We start from the raw sequence: 7,318 nt of genomic DNA on the forward strand, positions 1-7,318 counted from the left end.
TCTCTCTCTCTCTCTCAGTTCAAAGCAGGAACTGTGTGGTTTCGACTGTCCTGTGAATAATTACGAATGGCAAAATACAATCGCTGAGATATTGCCATAACTCTCATGCTGCCGCTCGGCGAAGAGGATGACTTCCAGATGTGGCTAACGCACTAATGGATTTGTTACAGCAATAGAAATACTTTCGATTATATTTTCATTAAAGAAGAAACTACAGTACAGACAAGAGGAGGGAGGGAGGGATGAAAAAAGAGAAGATGGAATGAAGAAAATATAAAGGCGGCTTTCTTTATCACTTGAAGTGGAACAAAAGCATATGAAAAGATGTTTGTGATCTGAGAGGAGTGGTGGAGGCGAAAGAGAATGAAGTAGTAGTAGTAGTAGTAGTAGAGAGAGAGAGATAGAGAGAGAGAGACAGACAGACAGAGAGAGCGAGATGGGGAGAGAGAAGGAGAGAGAGAGAGGAACAGTGGAAGAAAAAAAACAACAACAACCCAGCTGAGGTTCAAGACAAATGGTATTATTGATAGAAATTTACTATGAGCAAAGAGGCGAGGGTCTCCCGAACGGAGGAGTGCAGAATTTATCAGCTGGCTGCAGAAGCAAGTAGGGAAATTAAGTGATAAGAAAATCAATTGCTTGCTCCCGCATCCATATAAATGTAGCTAATGTTTAAAATTCCCCCGCAAAAAAATCTGCAGAGAATGCAGAGAGGCAAGAGAAAGGGAGGAGACAGAGAGAGATGGAGGGTGGAGGATGGGGAGTGGGGAGCAGAGCGGAGAGAGGGAGGGAGAAAGGGGAGAGGGAGAGAGAGAGAGAGAGAGAGAGAGAGGGAGAGATAGAGAGAGGGGGAGAGAGAGAGAGAGAGGGAGGGAGAGGAAGAGAGAGAGAGAGCGAGGAGGAGAGAGGGAGAGAGAGAGAGGCGGGCAAGAGGGGGTCATCAATCATGGCTGGGTGACACACAATGAAACCTGAGCAGGGCCCAAGATGTTTTAATACGGCATCCATTAAAGCCCTCAAATAAATTGCAATTTGGAAAACAGAACATAATACCGGCCAAGTTTTCCTCATCCATCTTGCGGCGTGTCATGTAATGTAATTGCGTTGTTAATTTATCCAAGAATTTCCTTGGTACACCATTTCATCTGCATTGGTTAATTTCCCTGTAGAATATTTTTTTTCCGAGACCCTCTTTCTTGCTCTCTTGCTCACTTCCTCTCTCTCTCTCTCTTTCTCTCTATCTCTCTCTCTCTCTCTCTCTCTCTCTCTCTCTCTCTCTCTCTCTCTCCTTCCTCCATCCTCCTGTTTGCATGGCTAGCGGGGGCAGAGTAATGTTTCTGCTTAGCATGGCATTAGTCGAAAGGCTAATCAAACCGCTGAAGTCTCTGACACTTTATCAATGGCTCCCCCCCGTTTGCTGGCCGAATGCCGCGTGGCTGGCGTCAGCTTCGGCCAATCACGTGGTGGCGCGCTGTCATTAGCCGTGCTGACAGGCAGATCACTCAAAAATGCCCGCGCATTACATCAATAATATCGACAGAGGAGTTTGGGGGGCGTTTAAGGTTGGCCAGCGGCACCGCACTCAGAGAAGAGGGACACAGCTTTTTTTTAAGCCGTACACACACATACACACACTCACGTGTACTTAGAGCCGCACACACACATACACACACTTCCTGTCCCTCATTCTTAATCGCACGCACGCACGCACGCACACACACGCATGCACAAAAATACACGCACACACACACGCACGCACACACACACACACACACACACACACACACACACACACACACACACTCACAAACACAGAGTCTAAGAACGTTTGAAGACGAGTTGGAGGAAGGAAAGAGTGACGATGAGAGCAAAGGATCGATCTCAGAAGACACACAAAAAAAACAGAGATGTAAAAAATGCAACCCTAGAGGGTAAAATAAACAAGAGGCAGAGACAGAGGGAGGGAGAGAGAGAGAGAGAGAGAGAGAGAGAGAGAGAGAGAGAGAGAGAGAGAGAGAGAGAGAGAGAGAGAGAGAGAGAGAGAGAGAGAGAGAGAGAGGGAGAGAGAGAGTCTGGAAGGGGTGGGGGTGCAGGGATAATAAAGGTTTTCAAACATAATTAAAGGTTGGGTCTAAATCAAATTAGAGAATTGAGCTTCTCCGCAGGTAGGTATATAGGCAATTACATCCCCTGCCGCTCCCAGGTGGCACCTGCCTCTCATTGGACGCCCCCAGGCTCCACCCACTAGCATTTCCTATTAACTCAAGCCTATGATTGACTTAGGCACCGAATTCACACTGAAAAAGGTCAACGCTACCACCTTCACTCAACTCAACTCAACAAAACGAATCAATGACACGTTTTTTTTCCAAGGGGCCCTTGTGCATTCTAGGACTTAGAAAAAAAATGAAAACTGAATAAAGGGAGTGACATGTTTTGACATCTTTTCTTGGGTAATGTGGCATATGAGGTGATCCCTGGCTAAGACTATCAGCTGAGCATCACCGGCCCGCATGCACAGAACATGCTGGTGCATTGTGGACTGGGACGGCTAGTTCTCAGTGCATTGTGTTGAGGTGGTAGCGATGCTGGGATGTGTGTGTGCATGTGTGCGTGTGTGTGTGTGTGTGTGTGTGTGTGTGTGTGTGTGTGTGTGTGTGTGTGTGTGTGTGTGTGTGTGTGTGTGTGTGTGTGTGAATATCTGTGCGTATGTCTGTGTATATGCGTTTGTGTATGTCTGTGGACTGGGGTAGACGGAGAGATGGAGGGAGTGAGGGAGAGTATCGTCGGGGAGGGAGGAGGGGAGGTGTTTTCTCACCTGCTGTCACCTGGATTCCACGGGTAGGTGGGGTGCTGTCGTCAGTCAGACGCGGTACGTCGGGGCCCTGCGCCGTGATCAAAGGGTATTGGGGATGCCAAAGGAAAGAAACCCCTGCCAAAACAAAGGCTTCCTTGTGATGAGATATCCTTCAGAGGACCCTGGCTGGAACCTCCTCCTCCCCACCTTCCCCACCAACCTCCCTCCACTATCCCCACCCTCCTCCTCCGTCTCCACCTCCCAGCGTTGTCTGAGCCAGCACTCAATCACCCCTCAGTCAGACACTGGAAACCGCATCAGCCAACCAATATGGCTCTTTTGCTCTATTATGGTGGAAACTAGCTCCTGGGGATGATCAAGTGTTTGGCACTGGTTGCAATCATATACTGTATGTACATATATATAGTGTATGTATGTGCGTTACAAGTTGTTCAAAAGGATATGAGCAGACGGCCTGTGGTGCTTCAACATGGAGGCTTTTGCTCTGAAGTGAAATGCATGTACAGTAATTAGGGAAGCTCAGGAAATCCAGACACATACAGGTACGCACGCATGCACATGCACACACACGCGCGCATCCCCAATGACTTACACACACACATGTGCAAATAGCCTTGTACACACACACACACACACACACACGCAATTCAGGTTCCATGCACACATGAATCTGGCCAGCGCTAGCGGTTCTGTTCAACTCTGACGTGGCCGTTTTAATTGGGAGAGAATGGAGTAGGCTGAGGTGGCTGCTAGGGCAAATATTTCAATGGTGTAAGTAATTGGATACACCATAACACACATCCGCAATGTCAAGTATTGTACGGAGTGGAGTAGGCCATTTAACTCGTAAAGCTAGAACACAGCGAAACATGTAGCGCGGATGTATCTTATCATGAAGTACTTGCAGGATTATAGTATGAATCTTGTAGAACAAAGACAGCTTAGATACAAAATCCTACTTCTTTCTGTGCACTAACACACAGTCAATCCAAACAAACAAAACATCAAAATCTCATCATATCGGCAACCCATGTGCCGATTGCTTATGAAAACTTTATGTTGGCAAAAGTTGTTTTCTTCCTACTTGATGCATGTCAGTCACAACTACCTGCCCAGCTCTGCACCTCTCAAACACCGTCACGGCTTCAAATGGCAACACAACCCTCTTGCTGCTGTCTTCCCAATACCTACCCATCACTCAACACTCATCAATCAATCACCACACGGTCCACCTTTTCAGCTTTTGTGTACACACTCCTCCTTCCCTCTTTCTCCGTCTCTCTGTCTTTTTCTCTATCTCTCCCTATATCTATCTGTTTCTATCTCTCTCCGATGTCTGGCTTTTGCAAGAGTAAATGACATCTCTGGAGGGTTTGTGGGTTTCTTGGGCTGCAGGTATACGGTGGGGACCTAAACGAGACCGAGACCTTGATATGAAGACAGCCTTCCCTGCTAAGCCCTCTAGACCACCAACCACCAAGCACCACCACCGTCCACACAATCACCTCCACCGCCCCCCACCTCTAAAACCCTCCAACACCCCCATCGACCCCACTGCACTGCCTCTAACCTCCAACGCCTCCGTTCACACCATTACCCCCCCCTAACACACTCGCCACCAACTTCCAACACCCCAACCATTCACACCACCACCACCATCATCAACCATCCATCCACCCTGAGCTTGGAGCTTAGAGCTTGGGCCTCTGTGTCTACTCGACACAGGGCCGCTGACAGCTTTTTCTGTGCCCAGGACAAAGTCATCTGAAAGGGCCCCCCCATCCAACACTTACAATGTAATGGGGATCCAATTCTGAGGCCCCTATCTCCCTGGGCCCGGGACAACATACCCCTTTGTCCCCTCATGTCGGCAGGCCTGACTCCACACATACACAGCACGGCCTGTCATGACACGCTGCCGAGGACCACAGGAAGGGCAAACAAGCGCTTGTACGTCCGTCACCCCGCTGACAGCTAAGATGAAGGGTTGACAGCGTGCACTTGGAGATGCGTCCACCTCCTCTTCACCTCCTCCTCCTCCTCTTCTCTGCACTCCTCTTCCACCTCTTCCACCTCCTCCTTCCACGCCTCCTCTTACTTTCTCTTCGCAAAAAGAGAGACCAGGGCCAGTGAAATAAATTAGTAATAGTGCTTTACCTGTCAACCCCTGGCATCCTCACTGTCTCCCCACCCCAACCCCCACCTCCTTCCCTCCTCTCCCGCCTTTTGTTTTGCTCTTGATACATTTTTGGACCCCGACTCTGCTTTAAAAAGCACTCCAATCCACCTCTAAGTGACACGGAGCCTTTCAACGGGGAGAGCCAAGCGCTGAAGCCAAGACAAAGAGCCTTTTCTTTTTCCAAAGACCGCTTCGGCAGATCACATAATTTCGCTCTTAAAAAGAGAGAAGAGCGGCATTTCATATATAATAGCGGCGTGTGAACAAATTACAAAAAGATGTTCGCCGTGACACGAAGAAGTGACCATTCGCGGTGTGCTGCTGATGTGAATGAAGTAAATGTGAAGGTGAACGCAAAGTGAAGTGAACAAGACTTTGGGAATGCCAAGCCCTTTTTTTCTCGAGCAGAGCACACAATGCAATATTCACCAAGGTGAACGCAACATGAGTGAACATGCACTCCAAACTGTTTAGAGTTTATTTGGAGAGACCTGTATTTTTGCTGTCCGACTTCATTTCCCCCATGCTGGTTCGTTCTGAAAAAAAAAAATGAAAAAAAATGTAACTGGGCTTCTCTTTTCTTGCATGCGAATGCTGACCAATTGAGTCGTGTCCCTCTTATCCGACGGAAAGATCTCTGAGGTTGTGGTTGTATGTATCGTGTGTCCACCCACCCCGCAAGTGAGCGAATTCAGAGGATGCTGTAATTGAATTTGTAATCAACAAAGGTTGCTCTGGACTGTCTCGTCTCATTTAGTTTGTCTGTAATGTCCCCGGCTCATGACTCCTTCACCTGACATTCCCATATTTGTTAAGAGGCCCCTTGTACTTTGTTCTCCCACGACTTCTTTCTGGAAGAAAAAAAACAAACAACAAAGACAAAAAAAAAGAAACAGATTCAGTTTCCTTTGCCGCCGCAACAGCAACAACGGCGAGGGCTGTGAGTGAAGTGACTGACTTGCTTGATGATGCAAGTCTGTCAATGTTTCCCCCGTCAGCGATGTCACAAAATCAACAAACAAATATTTGACAGGAGAGCCTCTTTATACAACACCCACATGAATAATCGTGTGTCTCACTGACAGTAGCGTTTAAACATAACCTCTGTGCAAACTCCACTTTAAACAGAGAGAGAGAGAGAGGAGCATGAATAAAACCCAGGAAAGTTGCATGAGTTACAGTGTAAGTTACATTGGTTACAGTATTGTCCTGGTTGCTTGATAAAATGTTTATATAAAAATGTTCGGTAACACTTTCTATGAAGCCCATATCTATAGAGCACTATGAGTGCATTTATAACAAATTATAATTACTTATAACACATTACGACTACACCCATGATGTTTCATTAGGTTTTATGTTAACAGTAATGAATAACACACACGTGACCTGAAGAAGGCCGGCAGGCCGAAACGTTGTCACATTAAAAAACTGTTTATTTAACTTGTGAGTGTGCGGCACCTCTCTCCTTCTACAACAGTAATGAATAACCATGAATCTAGCTTATAATTCTTTATAAATCCAAGGGTGTATTGAGCGCTCGTGACTGGATATAAACTACAGGCTGCCTGATGGGACTTATAGTACATTATGATGCATTATACAGTGCATTACAGATGCATCCATATGAACTTAGCTTTACTTAGAGCATACATTGACGACTGACGTGGAACATTATAGCATCTTATGAGCCCTTATGACAGTTTATCATCCAGGTCTGTGCATAGAGGGGTATAGGTACTCATCATGTACTTTAAGCCCCATCAGGCAGCCTGTATTTTATAGCCAGTCATGAGTACTCATGACACCCTTGGATTTATAAAGCATTATAAGCTAGATTTATGGTTATTCATAACTGTTAATATAAAGCATCATGAAGCATTATGAGTGTAGTCATAATACATTGTAAGTAATTATAATGTGCATTATAATTTGTTATAAATGCGCTTATAATGCGCTATAGATATGGGCTTTAAGTAAAGTGTTACCAAATGTTCTTTTTCACAAGATCAACCAGTAAACCAATCTGTTTGAAAAGAAATTTGAAATTAATTTTGCATTTCACAACATGACAGTAGTAATGTCCAAGGAAGATACATTTTACACATCTGGAAAAAAAATGTGTACACTGGAAGTAGTTTTAATTCAGCACTTAGAGAGTACTCGGGACCAAATAGACTTCAGTTATTACTTTGAACATCCGAGGCTGCAACAGTATTTTACCAACACCTTGAGCTTGTACAGTAGGCTAATGCTGAACCAGAGCTGCAAAATACAATGGCCGGGAAATATGATTTTACAGAATACGGTGCATATGGCTG

Source organism: Engraulis encrasicolus, chromosome 19 (assembly GCF_034702125.1).
Source record: "Engraulis encrasicolus isolate BLACKSEA-1 chromosome 19, IST_EnEncr_1.0, whole genome shotgun sequence".
In the NCBI taxonomy this organism is placed as follows: Eukaryota; Metazoa; Chordata; class Actinopteri; order Clupeiformes; family Engraulidae; genus Engraulis; species Engraulis encrasicolus.